Source organism: Pleurodeles waltl, chromosome 3_1 (assembly GCF_031143425.1).
Source record: "Pleurodeles waltl isolate 20211129_DDA chromosome 3_1, aPleWal1.hap1.20221129, whole genome shotgun sequence".
In the NCBI taxonomy this organism is placed as follows: domain Eukaryota; kingdom Metazoa; phylum Chordata; class Amphibia; order Caudata; family Salamandridae; genus Pleurodeles; species Pleurodeles waltl.
Window position 1 is genome coordinate 729,182,997 of NC_090440.1, and position 21,764 is coordinate 729,204,760.

Below are 21,764 nucleotides of genomic sequence, written 5' to 3' on the forward strand. Positions count from 1 at the left end.
TTTCTGCCTGCTTAGTTTGAAGGTTTTTTCTGATATCCATTTTTCCCCTTTTCACTGTGTTATTTTTCAGGAGCATTGCTGGGCAGCTTGTTTCAATTTTGCCATTTGGCACTGCCTCTGAAAATAAGAGACCACATCTCTGGAATGAGAAGCTGATCTAAACATTGTCCAGAAGACCAGCCCATGACAGAAATTGGCTTCTCAAACTTCAAATACTGGTTGCATAATGAGATCCCATACCGTTAATAGCCAGATGGATTTTAAATAATGTCAACCATTTTTGATCCCCCCGCCTAAAAGATCAAGGCTAACTTGTTAGACTATATCAGATGTTGCAGTGAATTGTTGTATAATATCGCTTAACAGCTTACATTAGGTAAATGCCACAGGTATTACATGACTTTCATTGTGGTGTGTCATAATGGATGAGACACAGAATAACATGATCGCCTTTTCTGGAAATCAGTGGTCAACGTCATCATTAGGAACAAATTGGGGTTGACATGGTCATTCCAGAGTGAAATTATAAAGTTAGATTCTTGAGTTATATGGTTAATATTACTTGAGCGTAGATCCTTTTGCAAATGAATGGAAACCAGAGTTGTTAAGTATTTATACAGAATATAATAAGGAGTGGCATTGTGCCTTAAAGACTTCCAGGACTTTGGGCCCTGGCCCAATTCTGGCAGTGTGCTAAAATATAACACTCCTTTTAGAAGATCTTCTCCACTTGGTATTTAGTCATCTACTAAAGCAATGTATTTTCTCAGATTCATGGGTTGTACTTTTATACTGTTTCACGGGAAAAGAAGTTAGACATTGCCACCTGTTAGCCTTGCCAGACATGAAGAGGAAGATTGCCACTTGGGACTTACTACATCCTAAGGATTGGGTGGAACAACATTTATTACTACCTTGGGAGCAAAATGGCTTTACGTCTAGTATAGGGACTTGTGAAAACAGTATGCTTCATCACCTGTTCCTAGCAGATAAAGAAAACAAACCATTCTATTCAATTTGGAGAAAAGCACCACGATAAACAAGCAGATCAACAGTGTCTATGGAAAAAATGTCAGTAATGGATATGGATCTGAATTTTCTCTAGCTGTTAATAACTCTGAAGTAGTATATTTAAATAGGAGTCCAAGAGGAACTCACCCATAATGGCCTCAAGCAATGTTCTATATTCTCACCATATTTATTAGCCTTACATATAGTGGATCTCTGTGATTGCCTATAATTTGGAAAACTTTTCTTCCAAAGACAGAGATTGACAGATCTTTGTTTTGATGTATATTGATCACCTTGACTTGTTGGATAGTGCTCCAAACAGGTCCCAAAGATTGTAAAAGGATGTCTCAAATTATTACTACCAAAATTATTTGATCATAAACATGTTGGAAACTAAAATTATGGCAGTCAGAAGAAACAGATATAAACATTCATGGTGTAAGAGTCATATATGTTTGGGCACTCACACCAAATCTAATCCATCCTGGCTGGTCCAGATGGGGGCTTCAGCAATGAAATGTACTTAGAGTGTATATGGTGTCTAATGGTTTTTAGCTATTTAAGGTGCTGATTATTGCACTCCTCTTCTGAAAGTCTTTTCTAGTAAAATTAATTCTATCTCTGGATACCACTGTGGTGAACAGCAGGAAGTGCAACTTTTCCTTATATTTGATTGACATTAATGACTTGCACAAGTTATTCAAAGTTAGATATTGCACGCCATAAGGTAGTATGAGACTTGAACTCAGAAGGATAGCTACAGGGGTGAAAGCTGATGAAGCAACCTTGTATAATTTATTTGATCTGCATCAAGCTCACTTTGATGCAACTGGCATATCTGCTTATCACTTTGGTGGAGCAGGGATGTTAAATAAATATTTGGTTTATGGCGTAATCTTACAAACTCAGGAGATCAGGAGTCGCCGCTGTTTCTGGGCCCAGGTCAACAGACCTTTTCTATAAGTAAGACTTAATAAGGAGCTGCAAATCAAATTCAATTTTTTCATCACAGTTTTCAATTTCATTCTTTGGGAGTCAAAGCTCTGAGACTCACACCAACTCTCATCATTATTTAAAATCTTTCAGTAAGTAAATATTTATTAATAACCATCAAAGTAATTCATTAGTATATAATCAATACAGTTCAATAATATAATATCAAATGGATAAAGCGTGCCCAATAAAAGAAAGGAACCTATTGTAACCTATGGAGAATGAGAGAAAACCATCAGTTAGAACACATAAAGAGCTCTAAATTTGAGAGGTGAAACCATGAAGCTTTTAGCATTAAATCCAAATATTAAACAATGGAGAACATCGTATAAAGAGAGGTTCAAGAACCTCAGTAGAGTCTCCATGCAGCAAAGATTCAGTCAGGGAAAATTAACGGGTCTCTCAGAATAAATCTGAGAAGCATCTACAAAGGGCTCTGCAGAGAGTCTGGAATAGGTCTAAACCGGATCTATGTCTAGGTCTGAACTGAAATCTAGGAACACTAATTTTTTTAACATTTTCATATCAATAGTTGAAACAAGTTGTTGCAGTCTTCAGTTGCCTCGTCCAATCAGTGCACAGTGTGATCATGGAAACAGGAAAACTGTTGCCTAAGGAGTCAAGACATAGTGACAGATATTAAACTTTATAATGAAGCATTATGTGAAACATTTATTCAGAGAAAGATTCCCAGCATTCACTTACTATAAACGACAACTACAGTTCATGGTTAGGCCTCTGCATTACACTATGATCTAATATGGTTCCCATCCACCCAAATTAACAAACCTCGTTCTTCATGTGAAACAATCCACGGAAATTAAACTAAACATTTTAATACATTAATATATTCATTGAAAACTATGCCTGAGGGAAGGTCGAACTCTAACATTTTCAATGAAGTCTTGCATTTCTCAGTACATTTGTGTCATTGTAAGTTTAGTACCTCACGTTTCTAACCTAGGTCAGAGTTTGTATATAAAACAAGAAAAATTGCATTCTGCAGAATTTCAAACTTAACACTGGTAAATGTGAAAGTCTAGTTCTCTCACTTGCTTTTAAAATAAAGCTTTTCAGTTGAAGCCTACCCATTATTTCTACATGTTAATTGCATCAATGTCATTACTTCCAAAACACCCCTCTGATTGTTTCTAACCACCATAAACTCATTCACGGAGTAAATTCAAAGTTCACCCCTGTCTTCAGTTTTGTCAACTCTTTTTCTTTTTACATTTTCTCTTCATTTTAGTCTATTGTATTCTTTGTTAATATGATCACTTGATTCTAAATCTTTCTTTATCTGTTTATCTCTTTCTCTGTTCTTTTTTGCAATATAATTTTGATAGCTTTGTACACTCCTAATGAAGTCAGGAAAGAAACAACAAATATTAACATTTTCTTAAAAAACAAATACCCTTCCAATCAGCAGGTAATCTGAAATATGCATTCTCTCCACAAATAAAATATACTCCAGGTATAGTTGGATTATCTACCTGTAAAATTTGCCACAAGCCTCCTGATAACTCAAACGTGTGCTAATAATTACTATTCCCTACAGGTTTCATTCTATTTTGAATTCTTCTTCTGAAAACACATATTTTCCCCTTATGTCTCATTTCTCTTGTGTAATAACACACACACATAACAATCCTTTGAGTCTAAAGCTTGTGTATACTCTTGAAGTGATCTAGAATAAATATTTGTTGAATAATCTTCTTTCATGTAATTTACAAATGAGGCTTTCATCTCATCCTCATCTACGTCAGGTATAGCTGTTGTGTTAGTACATGAAAATACAGATTTTGCTTTCTCTGGTGTAAAGTGTATCACTAAAAATAATGCTAGGACTAATAAAACTACTAATGAAAATATAACACCCATAACAATCTTGCATCTATCTCTGGTTAGACCACACATATTTGTCTATAGTCATATATTTTTAAAGCAAGAAGTGTAGCAGCAAGTGTTAATCCTTTAATTTTGGTTACTTAATTGTATAAAAAAAAACTGTATTTGTCTTCTTTTCTTTGTAATTGAGTTAGTTTCTTGCAGCTTTATTTACAGCAATCTTTGTATAGTCTTCCTTAACCCTACTTGTGTTCTTCTAAATTGTTATTCCTACTCTTCTACTACAGCCTTGACCCTAGGTAAATCTTCTTAATTCTTTTTACTCAGCAACTTATCATTATTTGTTTCAGTCTATTAACACAGTTTATTCAGTGAGTTTTCAACAAATTTTCCTGAACTAAATTCAAAACATCTTCAAGGTGGCTCAGGTAATTATTTGCTCCAGTCAAGCAAATCTGATTTGGGATATTTAGTGTTTGACTCATGTAGTAAGTCCATTCAAGAGTTGTATATCGACAAGGTACTCTTGCTCTTTCGGATCTTCTGAGTGTTTTTGATCTCCCTCTGTGTCACTAATACAGCTGGTCTCCTCAGCAATTTTTGGCACGATGGATCCAACTGACACATCTGATTTCAATTTCATTCAACTGCAGGTTCTTGTCCATTTAGCACTGTTGGCATCTCTTCTTGGTCTCGATTCAGCATTTGTTCCTTCTCCTGGATCTTCTTGTTGCTTTGAAAGTGTCTCAAATGTCACTTTATTCTGAGTTCTTGCTCCTCCACCTTCTATATCAAGAGCTCCAATGCCACTCTTTGAGATATCCGAGAATAGGATTTCTTCACCTGTCTACAGTTCTTCACCCCCTTTCTTCTTGCTGTTGTGTCATTTGCAGATTTGCTCCTTGTATGTGTGCAACTAATACAGTTTGAGGTGGTACAGTCACCAGTGTCCCCGGTTCTGGCTCATAGAACACTATTACACTATTTCTTGTTCTCTGGGTATGCGAGGCATGCACCCTGCTTGGCTCTCCAGCACATTTAACAGTGGTATTCTTGATTAAAATCACATCGTAGGGGCCCTTCCTCCTTGGCTCCAGACAAGACTTTCTCATATGCTTCTTAATGAGTACCTAGTCCCCTGGGCGTAAATTGTATGCAGTAATCAAGTACCTTGGCATCTGTTATGTTCACAAGTGCATTTACAGGTACAGCAGGCAGTCTCACAGCTCTTCCCTTCAGAATCTCATTGGGAGATAAACCTGTCTTCCTGTCAGGTGTACTGCGAAGGATCATCAAAACCAAAGATAAAACATTAGGCCATTTCAGTGCAATGGATGCACAAACTTTTGCCAGTCAGATCTTGATTGTTCCATTAAGTTGCTTGACTTTACCAGAAGCCTCTGGTTGACAGCTACGATGCAACTTCTGCACTACATGTAATGCTGCATAGATCATTTTAAGGATTTAACTATTAAAGTGAATCCCTCGATCTGACCCCTGAGAAATCTGCATTCCATACCCTCGTACCAGCAATCTTGAAAGCAATTTAGTTTCAGTGAGACTGTCATTTTTCCTTGTTGGGTAGGCTTCCACCCATTGAGAGAAAAATCACACTATAACCAGGACATATTTTAGCCCATTATAAAGAGGCATTTCAATAAAGTAAATCTACACCCGGTTGAGGAACCACCTGATCACCCTACGTGACTCAGTGTGCTGGTGTTGGTTTCCCTACATTCATATATTGGCATTTTATACAATGGTGACACAAATCAACTGCAAGCATCCTAAATCTGGGGTTAAACCATTTCTGTCTAAAGGACCTGCCCATTGCATCCCTACCTAAATGTTGTGTCATGGAAGATAACATTTCTGACAACACTGGTCTCCCATCTGCTGAAATCAAAATGTACTTTGCATTCTTTCCACATCCTGCTCCAATCCAACCCTGCTGTTCTGCTTCTGAAACATTATCTTGAAAACATTTGTGTTCTTCTCAGGTGTAAGCTCTAGACATCAACATTGAAAGAACAGAGTCCTCTTGAAATTCATCTGTGAATGTTCCATTAAGTAGGATGCTATTTTGTCTGTGTATCTATTTCCTACTGTGACACAACCATTGTCACTTCTGTGAACTACACATTTAACAACAGCAATTTCAGTTGGGAGTTGTAAAGCTTCCAGTAGTCTTCTCGCATGCTTACCATTTCGTATTGGTAAACCAGATGATGTCATTACATAGTTTTGTGACCATAACTGACCAAAGTCACAGACCAAACCAAAGTCATACTATTTGAAAATATAATCACACATTTGAGCTGTCAAGCTGAAGGCTCTGGTAAGGGCAATTAATTCTGCAACTTGTGGTAATACCTTTAAGCTAGGAGGCCTACACAATGTCTTGCATTGCGCAGACATCTTAAGCTGCTCTCAGGAAACCATCATTCATTCTCAAACATGAGCCATCAATAAAAAGCCCATAATCAGTTCTCATCTTGTATGTTAGGTCTTGGCTTGGTGCATAAATCTGTAACATTAAGTCATGTTCAAAATTATCGGATACACTATTTTCAGGCAGGGGAAGCAGAGTACTGGGACTCAAAACGTGGCAGAGCTTCAAAATTACATTATCAGAAGCAAGGCTTTGCTGCTCACATTTGGTAAGACAGGAATTTGTCATGTATTGGGTTTTGGTTCTGGTAAGCAAAACCTCAAGAGAGTGTGGGACCATAACAGTTAATAGATGTCTCATTGCTATATTTTCACACCTCTCGATACTGAGATTCACTGCTGCTACTGATTTCAGACAACCAGGCAGCCCTGTGGCAACAGGGTCAAGAGTAATAGAAAAGTAGGCCGCTGGCCTTTTTGCCTCACTGTGTAATTGGGTAAGCACTGAGAGACCACATCCCTCTCACTGCAAAATAAGCTAAACATTTTGGTATAATCTGGCAATTCTAGTGCCGGAGCATGCCAGAGACTTTCTCTCAGCTCTACAAAAGCTTTCATGCATTTGGTGTCCCATGGAAGTGGATCAGGCACATCTCTGTCATGTGTGTCACCCTCAATAAAGGATTAGCCACTGGAGAAATGTTAAGTATCCACTATCTACAGAAGCCAACCATTCCCAGAAACATTCTGACTTTTCTTTACATTTTACGAGGACCCATCCATGGAATAGCCTCCACTCTCTCAGGTGACACCTTTCTTGTTCCTTTTTCAATTATATGCCCCAAATATTACACTTCTTTTTGACAGTATTGCAATTTACTCAGAAACACTTTATGTCCATTCTCAGTTAGGTAATTTAGGAGAGCAATGGTTTACAAGCTTCTCTTTTGCTCAATGCCACAAGCAAATCATCAATGTTTTGCACAAGGACTGGATTACAAGGCATTCGCAACGTTTCTGGATTTTTCTTCAGAATCTGATTAAAGATTGAAGGACTCTCAGTATACCATTGTCGGTGGGACTCAGCACCATGCCATAACTCTCTGTTGAAACACAAATGAGAATAGGAATATGCTATCTTCATGCAGTGGAATTGAAAAAAAAGCCTGGCAAAGGTCCACAACAGTAAACCATTCTGCTGTGCATGAAATTTGATAAAGTATGCTGCGTCATGGGTTCTCATGGGATTACAGTTTCATTACTGTTTCTCAAATCCTGAACTATTCTAAACTTTCCATTAGGCGTCTAAAAGCCTATAATTGGTGAGTTGCAAGGACTCAAGACTATTTCCCTCAAGATCCCTTTCTTCAAAATGTCCTCAATTATTGGTGTTATTCCTGCCACTATTTCTGGGGTCAAATGATAGGGTGGTGTTCTGGGAAAAATTGCATTTGGCTTCACTGTAATTCCAACTAGTTCCACACCTTTAATTAGACTGATGTCCTTCCCTGTGAAATCCCACACTTCTGGATTCACAGTTCCTTTCAAACCATGGGGGAATTCCTCCACAGCTCTCACTGGATAAAGCCCTACAGCATCTTGTTGTGTTAGCTTGAGCTAAATATCCTCATCATGAGTTTGAAACTCCACTCTGTTAGTGGTGCAAAAGACTGTGCAATTTAATTTGCACAATAAATCCCTTCCCAGCAGATTAACAGGACTTGAGTCACACATAACAAACTGGTAATTTTCTTCAACTAAACCTATTTTTACAGGAACTTCTATTGAAACTGGGTTTGTAATCTGTTTATTTGTAACTCCTACAACTTGGATCTTCTTTCTTGAGAGGGATAGGTCTGGGACTTTCACTGTTTTAACAGTGGAAGAGGTAGCTCCTCTTGGTGGCCATTCACCTCACCTTTTAGAAGTGGTCTGCCCTGGTCTACCTCTAAGCATGCAATCTACCTCCCCCTCTCAGGCACCATCATTGTGAGGCATAAGAGTCAAACCTCTCATTTTCAATCATAGGAAATTGCTGAAACTTCTTCTGGTTCGGTGCCAAAAGTTAATTTTCATTTACTCGGGGCATCTGATTCATTTCACTTTTAGGATTTGCCACATTCTGTTGAACCTTAGGGGCTTGTGGGGCCTGCAACATTGGAACTTGAGTTTACATTGGCACTTGTATTTGCTGCACAAGTACATTTTGCTTGTGCATTTGATTATTAGCATTCATTCTATCTGGGTTATGCCTACACTCCCTCTTCCAAAGCCCAGTCTTATTACAGAAGTGACAAGGTATCATTTTCTTCAGTGTTGCAACATCTACACTTGAATTCAGGTCAATCAGAAAACACCTCGACCTCTACCCTGTGACGCAACATATGTCTTGGAACAACTTGTGACCCAGCTTGAAACCCAACTCCTTGCATGCCATTCTGAAAACCGCAACCTTGCACTGCACCAACGTTCTATGGAAACAATGGATTCTGAAAACCTTTCTGTGCCATCTTCGTCTGCGACACCATACGCTTTTCCTTAAGCTTTCTCTGCTTCAACTCCTGTTTGTCACTACAGTTACTTGGCATATTTTGGAATCTCATCCAACAACTTTGTCTGCCAAAAAATCACATTCTGCTCTATATGCAGACTAATCTCAGGTCTCAAACAGAGAAAAACTGTGAAGTAAAAAATCCCATATCGTTCGGCTCAAGATGTCTTTGACCTATGTACTGCTGAAACACTTTCAACAAGTTCTCATAATACTTATGCAGAGACTCTTTCACTTCCTGTTGACTTCTGTTCAACCTCACATAATCCAAATCGTTTGGAGGAACTCTGCCTTTCAGGAAAGTAATCACCTCACTATATTTATCCATCACAGCAGGTGATGGTGCATTAGCACAGGAATCTCTCAGTAGATCTACATTTGGCCAATGTACAGCAATTTTACATTCAAACCATAAATCATTCAGAACAATATCAAAGAATGTATTTATATCAGTCCACAACAATTTTGAAATCTTCATAAACCTTTCAACCTGTGTGTACCACTGTGTACGGTTTTCTCTCACCTTGGGCAAATCATTTGTAAATGATGCAAAGTTTCCCCTACTCGCAGACACATGAACATACCCTCCACCTGGTATTTCTTTTAATGGATATGCCAAAGCTTCTCCATCATCTGGGAGACCTGGAGATAGCTTTCCCTTTACTCCTTCCACCCATGTTGGCTTCTTTTTATTTTCATGTTTCTCATGCTTCTTTGTCCACTGCCGTCTAATTTCTCAAACTCACTCCATCTGCGGATTTTTTTCAATAATGCAAAAATGAGCAATCACATTCCTGAAGAATGCATTGTCTCAATTGATTTATCATCGAAATGTACCCTGAAACATTTCTGCAATGGAATGCTCTGACAGATTGGATTAATATTTTTAGCTAATTCAGTAAATTTGTCATTTACATTTGCAGCTCAACTAGTAATTTCTTTGCACAGATAAATCAGCTCCTTTTCTTGGTATTGGTTCACATGTTCAAGGTCAAAACACCCTCTAATTAATTCGTCCAATCCTGTTTTCAATCTCTGACATTTAATGGTCCCTCTCTTTCTGAACTCTAAATAGTACCTAGGCTTTCTGAATTCACTGTCTTTGGATTTTAACTAACAGCAACCTCAAACCATGGGTGAAAAATCCCATTTTCAAATAAATTGGTTTCATCCTGTGATGTCTTTTGTAAAGACAAATCTTCTCCCTACCCTCAATGAATGAACACTTTGTGGTGGTGTCCAAACAACAATCTATGACTGTTGGGATAAACCCTGTCACTGACGCTCCTTCAACAGCTCCCTGACCAACTGCATCTGGGACACTATTAATCTGAGCATTTGGGGTGCACACTTCCACGGGCTGTGCTGTGATAACCCTAACAGGTGCTGGTACAGTTAAAATGGAAATAGCAACAACTGTAGGATTCACTGCTTGTATGCTCTCAACTTGGGTAGGTACATTATTAGACATCTTGATGTACAATAGGCTGTGTTACAATAAGTTGTGCTACAACAGATTGATCTACAACGGGCTGGGTCATTGGTAATGGTCTTTCAATTTGAAACACATTTGGATCAACAGAGACTGTAGTCACTGTCACATTATTAGTTTTCGTTCCATCAGTATTTGTCAGAGAATCCATGTAAGGTGGCGGACGTGCAGCCAATAACTCATCCAAAATACAATCTCCTGAAGTAGTGTTAGTGTTTGATTTTGTTTAATCATTTGTCTTTTCTCCCCTTTAATCTTTTTCTTTAGGTTTCTGGTGGTTTTCAGATTGCTATTTTTTCTCATATGTAATTGCAGGGTATAATCTAGCTCTCTCCACTACTTTCTTTCTCCACCTCTGTTGTTGCTCAGCCTACAATGTGTCTGTGTAATTTCTCATAGCTTTCTTTGTTCATCTTTGGTATTTCTCTCTAGCTATAGTATGAGCCATCTTTTCCTAAACACTTCATGTCACAAAGTGTATCTTGTTATCTGTCTATAATTCTCTAATTAAATGTATCACATTTAGGAAAGCTCTGTGGGATCTCTTTCTCAGTGATCTTGCACCACTGGCAAAGCCATATGCATGTCTGTAACCCTTCCTCAAACATCATATGGTAAGCAGGCATACCCTCAGGAGGCACCGTTTCGAACTTCTGTACAGCAATAGTCACATCACCTCTCATTAAACTTGTAATAGCCTCGTAAAAGTTCATGATTTAAAATTTAAATCAACACATGGCAAACAAAGAAATATAAATCTTCAATGTTTTGATTCTGTTTTGTATATGTCAATTTTCAGTTAGCTCATCTCCCAATCTCGGTGCAGCTCTGTAAACAAACCATCCACTGCGTGGCTTTTTGCACATCTCAACCAATCTCAGAGCAGTGTTTTATATTAACTGACCAATACCATTGAGCCACAATATGATGCAAGAACCTGCTCCTTGTAGTGTAGCTCACCCTCCTTTACAATTTATTTTGTATTCACACAAGCTACAATTCTACTACTCTAAGCAACATAGGATATCAATCTGCCCCTTCTAAAGAAAACAAAACAATTCAACAACTGGAATATTCAGGTTTTTACACCCTTCAACATTTCTCAATCAAAAAGAGTTTGACAGACACCAATGAAATCTCGACCAGTGGAAAATCACCTAAATCATTGCAATGTCATGTTTGCACATCAGGTTCATAAGCATCTTCAGTCCTCTTGTCCAATCAGTGCACAGTGTCATCATAGGTACAGGAAAACATCCGTCATTGAAGCAGCCAAGAATGGCTCACAGATATTAAAAATTAGAATAAAACATTATGCCAAACATTTGATAAGTCAGAGAAAGATTACCAGTGTTCACCTACTATAAGACAACTAAAGTTCATGCTTAGACCTCTGCATTACACTATGATCTAATATGGTTCCCATCCATCTAAATTAACAAACCTTACTGTTAATGTGAAACATAACATGTTCTATTAAGTTATGCATTTCTCAGTACATTTTTGTCATTTTAAGATTAACATCTCAATTTTCTGACCTACGTCTAGATTCGTAAAAAAACAAAACAAGAGAAAATGCATTCTGCAGCCTTTCAAACTTAACACTGGTAAATGTGAAAGCCTAGTGCTCTCACTTGCTTTTAAAGTCGAGCTTTCTGTCTGAGGCTTACACATTATTTCCACATGTTAATTTCATGAATTTCATTATTTTAACCCCCCCCCTTGCAACCTTAATACAGAATAGTGAATAATCATAATCGTGAGTGAGTGAAATACACTACTCATCCTTTGAAACTATTAGCAATTATATGACATTGGGGACGATCTAAATGTAAAATTCTAATTTATGCTTTAATCAGAGAGAAAAGCCTTTTGTCCAAGTATCTATTGGCAAGGGAAACCAAAGTTGGCCCTTTGTTGGTATCCACATATATTAGTCTTGAACCCTAAAATTTCTCAGAGATGAAACAAGACGGCTTCGGGGGTAGAAATTCTGCACCTTAGATTTCATTGAGAATCAGGAAATAGGGTGTAATAAATGAACATTGGCTGCTGCTCTAGCCATTAACACATATGACTTGGTACTTCTTTCTCTCTCTAAGAAGGGTTAAGTATCTATTTCTGCAGAGGGTGGTTTGACATGAGTCTACAACATATGGTGTTCCTTTAAAATGTATTTATTTATGAGGATTAACTATATTTCAGCTGCCATAATGAGACAACAGTATATTTATTTTATCTTAGTTTGCATCATTGTATTTTGTATGTACCAATTGCAAAACAGACAGGTGGAATGGGGGTTGGACTCTGTCTTACTCAATTGAGGCTTAGAATTTTATTTTTAGTATGGATCAGATATCATGATAATCTATAAAAGTGGTATGTCATAAGTAATCTTAAAACAAATTCTACCCTGTAATCATTTTTAGGAAAGTTGTGATATTGTATTCTGCCTATTTTGTGGGGTGCCAGTTAGACCTGCCGTGCACCAGATGTTTACAGCCCACACAGTGTTTGACATAAACAATTGGCAAAACACACAATGGAATAATTACAGATGGTGGGGAAGTTCACCCTCTCAGGTAACTGCAGCCAAGCTGCAGGCCATCCACAATGATGACCTAGAAGGAATAGGTATGGGGCAAGCAATGTTAGCACTACCCTGCAGATACTGATGTAGTTAAATATGCTGATCCATTGGTGAGCAAATATGTAACCTACTTAATGTTTGGTGAGCTTTTGTAGCTTATCCCACACTGGGGGTATGTAAAGCCAAACCCAGAACATATGGAGAAGATGTGTTTGTTTGTTTTTTGTTTACTGACGATGTACAGTGTCCACACGCATAACCATAAAAAAAGTTACAAATGTGACTGAACATCTGAGTTTAAGTTTGTGTACATTGGTGGTGGCCATTGAAAATAAATACATAGCAGGTTTAGTTGCAGAGCCAAAGGATCTTCATTCAAAAGTAGGAATAGGAGGGATGGACTAACTGGCTGTGCACTTTCCTTTGTATAGTATCACTAACTTTTTCTCTCCTCTGCATGAAACATTCCTCTTAGACTGAGACCTACCTATGCTTCTAAATATTTCGGCCAACAATATTACTTTTGTCATGCTATACAGTCTCTTATTGTGATTTACTTTAACCTCTCTGCTGCTTTTGACTTCATGAGTATTTCTTACTGTTCTTGCAAAATGTAATTCCTTTACCCTATCATGTTGTGTTAGTATCCTGCCTCTTTCGCTGTGTATACTGCATCATCATTATTGTCAAATACAGAAGAGACTACAGACTTGCCCAATGGAAGAGGATATTGAGCCTGCAGTGTGACAGTATGTTAAGTTGGTCAGCTACTGTAAGGCTTACAATACCAGGTTGTTGTGGAACATTGTTAATAACAAGCTCACCAACTGCCCTTCCAGCAGGTAAGTCAAGATTATAGCACCTGAGCTCTGGATGACCAACTTCTGGAAAATATATTCTCCTATGGAAATTACGCAGGAAACACAATACTTGACCCTGTCACGTTTCCCATTTAACATTGAGTTTTCCCTGGTGGAAGTGACTGAGGCTATTCAATACAGGCCATCGGGTTAGGCAATAGGACCTCTAGCGGTCCCAAAGGACCTATATAAACAGAACCAGGTACTGTGGGCCCCACTATTCACAAACTGTATCAATCATGCTTGTAGATCAGGCTTTCCCATGTCTTGGAGGACTGGAAAGATTGTTGTGTTAATAAAAGGGAGTCACCATGATAAGGGGTGCTAGTGCCAATCTGTGAACTGGATAGTACTTTGAAGATGATAGGCAGGTTTATTTAAGAGCGTCTAACTAGCTGCGTCATGGAAACTTATATTTTCTCATGAGTTCAGTACGAGTTTAGGGCTAGGGACAATGGAACAATGGTTACTCTCTATCTTCTGGTAGACAAGTATATTGTTGCCAAAGAGAGCTCCATCTACCTAGCCTTTATGGACCTGTCATATGTTTTTGATAGTGTCATTAAGTCAAAGCATTTGATCTTACTAGAAACCAAGGGTGTTGAGAAGGGCCTTGAAGATTTTCTGTGGGCCGTTCATCACAATCTTGCTGCGTTAGTCAGATATGGTTCTAATCAAGAATGCATTGAGCCATTTGGCCTGGGAGTTCAGCACGGATGCCTCAATTCTCTTTTTGTTATACATTAATGGGCTTGATGCTGCTTTATTCTCCAAAGGTGGTGACATGCCTCTTCTCAAGAGCAGGCCTTTTACCATGCTATTTCACACAGACAATGCCGCTCTATTGTCCAGAACGCCCAACGGCTTTCAAATCCTGTTGGATACCTTCAGTGATTTTATGAGAAACTGTATTTTGTAATACCAACTTAAATGAAACTTACATCATGGCCTAAAGTCCCAGAACTTAAAATCTTGATGCTTGAGCCTCCAGGGTAAACACATTGGCTGAACCGATGAGTACCCATATCTTTTATTCATCTTTGACTTTCAGGGTACGTGGACTCATGAGAAAAAGATGTTTCACAGTGTTAGACCTGTCAGCCTTAGTGTGGTCTTCCTCAGACTTTTTGCCTTGCCTCCTCCATTTTTGCTAGACCTACCTTTGTTGGCCCTAGGACTCTGCACACTTTACTTCTGCTAATCAGTGCTAATTTGCATGTGCTCACTCCTTAAAACATGGTAATATTGGCGTATTCCCCCAACTGACATATTAATTTACGTATAGGTCCCTACTAAAGGCCTGTAAAGTAAATGCTACTAGTGGGCCTGTAGCACTGATTGTGCCACCCACATAATTAGCCCTTTTGGACATGGCTCAGGCCTGCCACTGCAGAGCCTGTGGGTGCAGTTTATACTGCCATGTCGACCTGACAAAATAAATAATTTCCCAGGCCAAAACCTTCATCTTTAATTCATGTAGGTGACTTCTAGGGGGTGCCCTGAGCTGCACAGAGGGCAGGGTGCAATATATTCAAAGAGTAGGACATGTACTGTTTTAGTTTTACATGCCTTGGTAGTGAAAAGCTCTTACATTCGTTTTTCATTGCTTCAAGGCCTATCCCTCTCATAAGTTAACATTGGACTTGCCTTATTACATCTTGTGAGTGTAACTTCCAAATGGGAAGGGATAACTAGTTCATGTTTGGTGTCTCTGAGATCGCAATTTAAAAACCTAAATTATGGTGAAGTCAGATTTTAAATTACAGTTCTGAAAATGCAACTTTTAGAATGTTGCCCTAGCTGCTAATTAACATGAGTCACTTATTATTTATGATCCAGAAAACTGAATTTCAGGAATTAGGTATTTATTTACCACTCATTTAAATATGATTTTATTTTTAAGATTTAACACACAAAGAGACTTTGCTTTGAAGTAGGCATACTTCAACGGAGAAATTGGGTACAAGAAGGGCACCCAAAACCACAGACTGTAGAACACTTCTGGAAACCAAGAGGAACCTCTTGCTGGAGAAGATCTGAAGAGCTGAGGAAGAAGAGCTGCCCTGCCTATGACTGTGCTTTGTGGAGCTATCCTGCAGTTGCTGCTTCTGCCAAAGTAAGAGGGCAGAGACTGGACTTTGTGTGCCTTCCATCTGGTGAAGATCTCCAAGGGCTTGATTTAGAGCTTGCCTCCCTGCTGTTTGAAGTTGAAGTCTCAGGGACAGCAAAGACTTCTCTCTGCCAGCCCCGGGAGTCTCTGGAGCGACTCATACTTTGCCAAGTGGTGCCTATCCAGTTCCTGGGACCCTGAAAGGAGAAGCTGGCAGCCTAAAAGGAAGAAATCCACGCTGTCAGAGTCACCAGATCCTCGGGGTCTGTGCACGTTCCCAACACGTCCACCACTGAACAGCTCTAAGACTCTGATAGATAAATCACAGAGGCAAAGAGAGTTCAAGAGGGGAAGAGGGGATTAGGAATGGAACAGCTGGGAAGAAGACCTGTAGTAAAAAAAGGTTAAAACACACAATATGAAAATTACAACTCAAGAAATCAGTACTAGACTATGACTCTAAGCCTAGTCATTCTGAAAACATGAACAACCTAAGAATTAGGCTTAAAATGACTAAGTTTCAAGATGGCCGGATACCTGTAAGGGAATCATGATGGATTAAATTAAACTTTCAAATTCAAGTACTTTCCTTTACATGAGAATCAGGAAAACATTCTGAGTAAGTTCTAAACCAGTCATATGAATCCTTTTTTGAGAATGCATACTAGGACCATGCAAAATTGCATCTAGAAACTCTGGCCTTTTGTGTTCTCTTGAAATGTTTCAACACGAATTGCGCACATTGCAGATTTTCATATATATAGTAAACACCATAAAAGGATTGTGCACCATGAATAACACAATATGGATTCAGGAAACAAATCACACAACTTGTCAACGCGAATACTACCTAATGAATGTCTTAGAATAGTGGCATACAATGAACAACATGAATTAAGCTCGAGGAGAGAATCGTGCGTCCTGCCGATTCGAGTACCACCATGTAAAATGTCAAGAAATGGTAGCACGCAATGAATATCAAGGTTAAATCACCATTAAATGAATCGCGCGTCTTGCCGATTCGTAAGCCACCATGTAAATGTCAAGAAATGGTAGCACGCAATGAATAACACAGTTAAATCATCATGAAACGAATCGTGCGTCTTGCCGATTCGTAAGTCACCATTTAAATGTCAAGAAATGGTAGTGCGCAAAATAATCTGTTAATCAATAAAGAATTAGGCCAAGAAAATGAAAGTTTTCGATAACGGCATCGGGAGGCCAGCCCAACCACCGTCTTACCACCCAGAACAAGGATCACCAATGAAGAATGAAGGGCAGAGGCCTGGAAGATCAAATAGGCCACCGGGACAGGAGCTCAGGAAGTAGCTGCTGCTCTGCACCGGGACCTCTGAATAGTGAGCACTTGGAGCTGGGCTGGCTCCCTTTTATAGAGTCTTGACCCAGTCCACAACCACACCCAGGCATGCTGCAGGGAAAGTCTCTGGAAGGTCCTGGAAAGGGACCACACCCTAACACACTCAGAAAGCCTGCAGCAATACATTGAAAATTAACAGTATTTGTAAACACATTAAAAATAAGTCTTCAGGATTAAACTCTGCAATGCAAAAGGTTAAACAACAATATATCAGCACAATGCATAAATTATGTTGTTTTGAGAGTGCTGGGTTTTTGCATTATAGTCGGCAATAGAGCGCGCACTGCCCTGGTGTTGACACACGCACAGAATGCCATGCAGGGAAAAGATTAACGGAACTCTGATCTGCGGCTGAAAAATCGTTGCGCCGCCGGCATCGCAGCTGAAAATAGACGATCACCTGCAACACGACCGAAGAATCGACGTACGGAGCTGGAGAAATGGCATGCAGCATCGCTGGCAGAAGCTGGTGAGATCGCAACCCACGCTGGCTGGTTTTCAGATCATCCTATGGCTGGATTTCTGACGCAAACACCGCTGGGCGTGGAAAAACAATGCAAGGCCTGCCCGGACCCAAGTGTGCTGACCGGATTGACGCACCGCTCTCCTGTGGAGAGAAGAAACGACGCACCCCGACCTGACGAAAGGAGAAATGATGCAAGGTCTCGCACGTGAGGGAAATCCACGCATCGCAAGCCCTTTTTGACGCACACTCACCTGTGCTGGGTTATTTTGGACGCACCCAAGGTACATTTTCATGCTAATAGTGTTAGTGTGTGTTTAAAACTACATGAAGACACTTTTTACTTTTTAATTGATAACTTGACTTGTGTATTGTGGATTTTTGTTGTTTTGGTCTTGTTTTATTTAGATAAATATTCTCTATTTTTCTAAACCTGTGTTGTGTCATTTTGTAGTGTTTTCATTAAGTTACTGTGTGTGTTGGTACAAATACTTTACACCTAGCACTCTGAGGTTAACCTACTGCTCGTGCCAAGCTACCAAGGGGGTAAGCAGGGATTAGCTGAGGGTGAGTCTCTATTACCCTGACTAGAGTGAGGGTCCTTGCTTGGACAGGGGGTAACCTGACTGCCAACCAAAGACCCCATTTCTAACACTTTACTTTAGAGCTGCACACAAATTCTTACACCTAGCGCATATCTCTCTTCTGCTACAATTTCCGTACAAAAGGCTTACTCATTACAGCTTTTTTGAACAAACTTGTTACTTTGTAGCTTGGACTGCATTAAACACTTCATTCGTTAAATATTCTGACTTGTGCTACAAAGTTATCGTGCAACTGCCTCCGTTTGGTGTACATTACCCGTAGATTATCATGTTTTATTTACTAGAGGGAACCTCAAGGAACAACGTCCCTTCCATCCTTTTAAAATATGCAAAGTCTTTTCTTTCAGTCATTTATGTTGTATAACCAATATAACATCACAAAATAAAATGGTGGACGGAGTGTTGAAACTTTTCAAACACTCACCCCCCAGTCACAGATCTGGGTTTAACCCATTGTTATTTTTCTTGCCACGTCACCCCAGTTCCGACCCAGCCATATGCAAATCAGTCTTGACCTTGCTCCCTATGGGAGCAGTCCAGCTCGAACTGCCAAGCCAAGTCCTCCCTGGGCAAGATTCTAGCATCCTGGGACCGGTTTCAGAGTGTCACCCTTCATCAGCCAGGCTAGCTTGAATCCAGTGGCACAGCAAGTAAAGGACCCATGTCTGGGCATACCCTAGCCACTTAGGGTGCACAAGGCAGCATCACAAAATAAAATGATGAACGGAGTGCTGAAACTTTTCAAACACTCACCCCCAGTCACAAATCTGGGTTTAATCCATCGTTATTTTGCTTGCCACGTCACCCCAGTTCGGACCTAGCCATATGCAAAATAGTCTTGACCCGTCCAGCTCGAACTGCCAAGCCAAGTAATCCCTGGACAGGATTCAAGCATCCTGGGACCGGTGTCAGGGTATCACCCTTCATCAGCCAGGCTAGCTTGAATCCAGTGGCGCAGCAAGCAAGAGACCCACGTCTGGGCATACCCTGGCCACTTAGGGAGCACAAGGCAACATCACAAAATAAAATGATGGATGGAGTCTTGAAACTTTTCAAACACTCACCCCCAGTCACAGATCTGGGTTTAATCAATCGTTTTGCTTGCCACATCACCCCAGTTTGGACCTAGCCATATGCATATCAGTCTTGACCCTGCTCCCTATGGGAGCAGTCCAGCCCAAATTGCCAAGCCAAGTCCTCTTTTTAGAGTTGGGTTGAATCTGTAAAGGTCTGGATGGACCAGGCAGGTCAGAATTTTCAGAAGGCAAATGACTAGTACCTTATCATAAAGTCAGACCTCAGCATTAGTGAGGGAGATAGGGTGGTAAGAGACACATCGATTCTGGGGACATCCTGACCTTAACTATTGCCAGGTCTATCTCCTGTGGGAATCTTCCCTTGGCAGCGGCCTCAGCACAATGGTACAGGATAGGGGGGAGGGACCTCTGAGCACAGCCTGCCATAGTGCTCCACCAAAAATCCATCCGACCCCGGGGTCTTTCCCAGGTTTAGATCTAAGAGTGCCTCTACCATCTCCTCCAACGTGATAGGTTGAGTCACTTCCTAATGATTGTCCTGAGTTAGTGGAGACAGAGATATGTCGGCTATGAGCAGAGAGTCAGTCTCCCAAGCTGGTTGGGTTTGTTCAGCATAAAAGGTCTCTTAATATTGTGCCTAATCACGTGCAATCTCCGGGGGCGTCTCCACCATCAACCTCATTCCATCTATCAACTTGGGCTTCACCTTGGATTCTAGGCCCCTAGTGGCCAACTAACAGAGTAATTTGCCAGATTTGTACCCCCCCATTCCTAAATGCATCTGGCGGAGGCTGTCCAGCATCTATGAGCCTCCTCCAGGCACAACCGATGTAAGGAGGGCCCTAATGAGGGACAAGCGGCACTGCAACTATTCCGTTTGGTGGCCCTTGTCTTTCCACTCCTGGGACAGTATAGACATCTCTAGTTCCACAATTTGCACAAGTTTTTCACAGTCTTTGCCCTTGATGTAAGAGCAGGTGATAGCGCCAATGGTGGCCTTACAGGACCCATGGAGCATGCAAGGGGATCCCAACGAGCCCTTGTTTATAGTAAGAAAGGCTTTAAAATCCATCAGTAAATAAGGGGGAAGTTGTTCGCCCGTCAGGAATTAGCCATTGAACTGCCACATGGGTCTATCCCTCTTTAGGAAAGTGCCAAATTACATGGTCACCGGTGCATGGTGGGATATTCTACACAGGAGGATGGGAGAGGCAGTGATGCGCAGCAGGTCAGGGAGTAGAAAATAATTGATGCAGGACAATGAACAGTGTGCTGTGACGTGTGTGTAGCCCTAATGATTAGAATTCCAAATTTTCCAAACGTTGCTGTGGCACCCGGTAGGTCTCTGTAAGTCTCCATCAGACATGATAGCATTGAAGTCACACCCAGCAACTGCTACCCTCTGTGGCAGAACTAGGGCAAGCTCCCCAAGAGTTGTCAGGTAGCAGGCCAATGCTGGAGAGACACATACAACATTGCAGGATACACCTTCCAGGGATCCCGCCAGGATCACATATCACCCTTGCGTATCATGAGAGGCTCTGGACCCCACCAAGGGCTGGTTCTTGTGGAGAAGTATAGCTACTCCCTCTTGAGTCCCAGGAATACCCAGCGTGAAACACCCTGTCATAACCCCATTGGGCAAGAAATGGGCTGTGAGTACCCTGTAGGTGTGTTTCCTGTAGCATCAGGATTGCTGGGGTGTGTTGATGTATAAATCGCATCACTGTCCCTCTCTTAATGTGGCTCAAGGGCCTACTGACATCACATGTCATTACCGGGAATGTATGCATAGTGGGGTCAGAGAACAATCCTGGTGCAGGACAGGAAGAGGCCCATGGTTTCTTGAGACTGAGGCACCAGTGTGTTTCCTGAGTTTGTGGATGCCTTTGGCCCTGTTTTCAGATTTTGGATTGCTTTCTTCTTCCCGGCTGTCTTCCTGTTTTTTCAACTCCTCCTTGCTGGGAGTTGACTGTTTGCCAGTTTGGGGACTGGTGTGGCTCTAGTGAGTGCTGTGCCGTGAGCCATGTCCATGCTTCCTCTTGCATGCCGAAAAAGCACGATTTAGAGTCATAGAGCACATGCAGTCATGCGAAGCAAAGAAGCTCATATTGAAGATTAAAAGTATGAAGCTCTGTTTCACCTGGTCATATGATCTCCATTGTGTTTGGATGTGCCTTGTATAATCCAGAAAGATCAGAGAGTGGCTGAAACAGGAGCTGTCTTTTCACTCTTGCCCCTTTTAAGATCACATCCCTGTCCCTATAATTGAAGAATTTGGCTATCCTGGGAAGTGGAAGAGCCCCCAGAGGGGGACCGGTGGGCAATAAAGCATAAAAACAGGTGGATGTTGTCCAGTCATGACCTGATCGCAAGAAAAGTATTGGGTGATGAACCTTCAATGCCTTTTGGGAATCCAATGAATCTTAGATTAT

The 21,764-nt window shown here is 40.5% G+C and overlaps 1 long non-coding RNA gene across 1 annotated transcript in view; it reads right to left on the reverse strand.

The window, feature by feature from the left end:
- Positions 1-2,173: 2,173 nt before the first annotated feature.
- LOC138283257 (uncharacterized) overlaps positions 2,174-21,764 on the reverse strand; it is a 71,647-nt gene continuing 52,056 nt past the window's right edge. Inside the window, exon 3 of the long non-coding RNA XR_011201155.1 lies at positions 2,174-2,615. This is a non-coding gene — a long non-coding RNA (uncharacterized lncRNA). The remainder of the gene's footprint in view (positions 2,616-21,764) is intronic.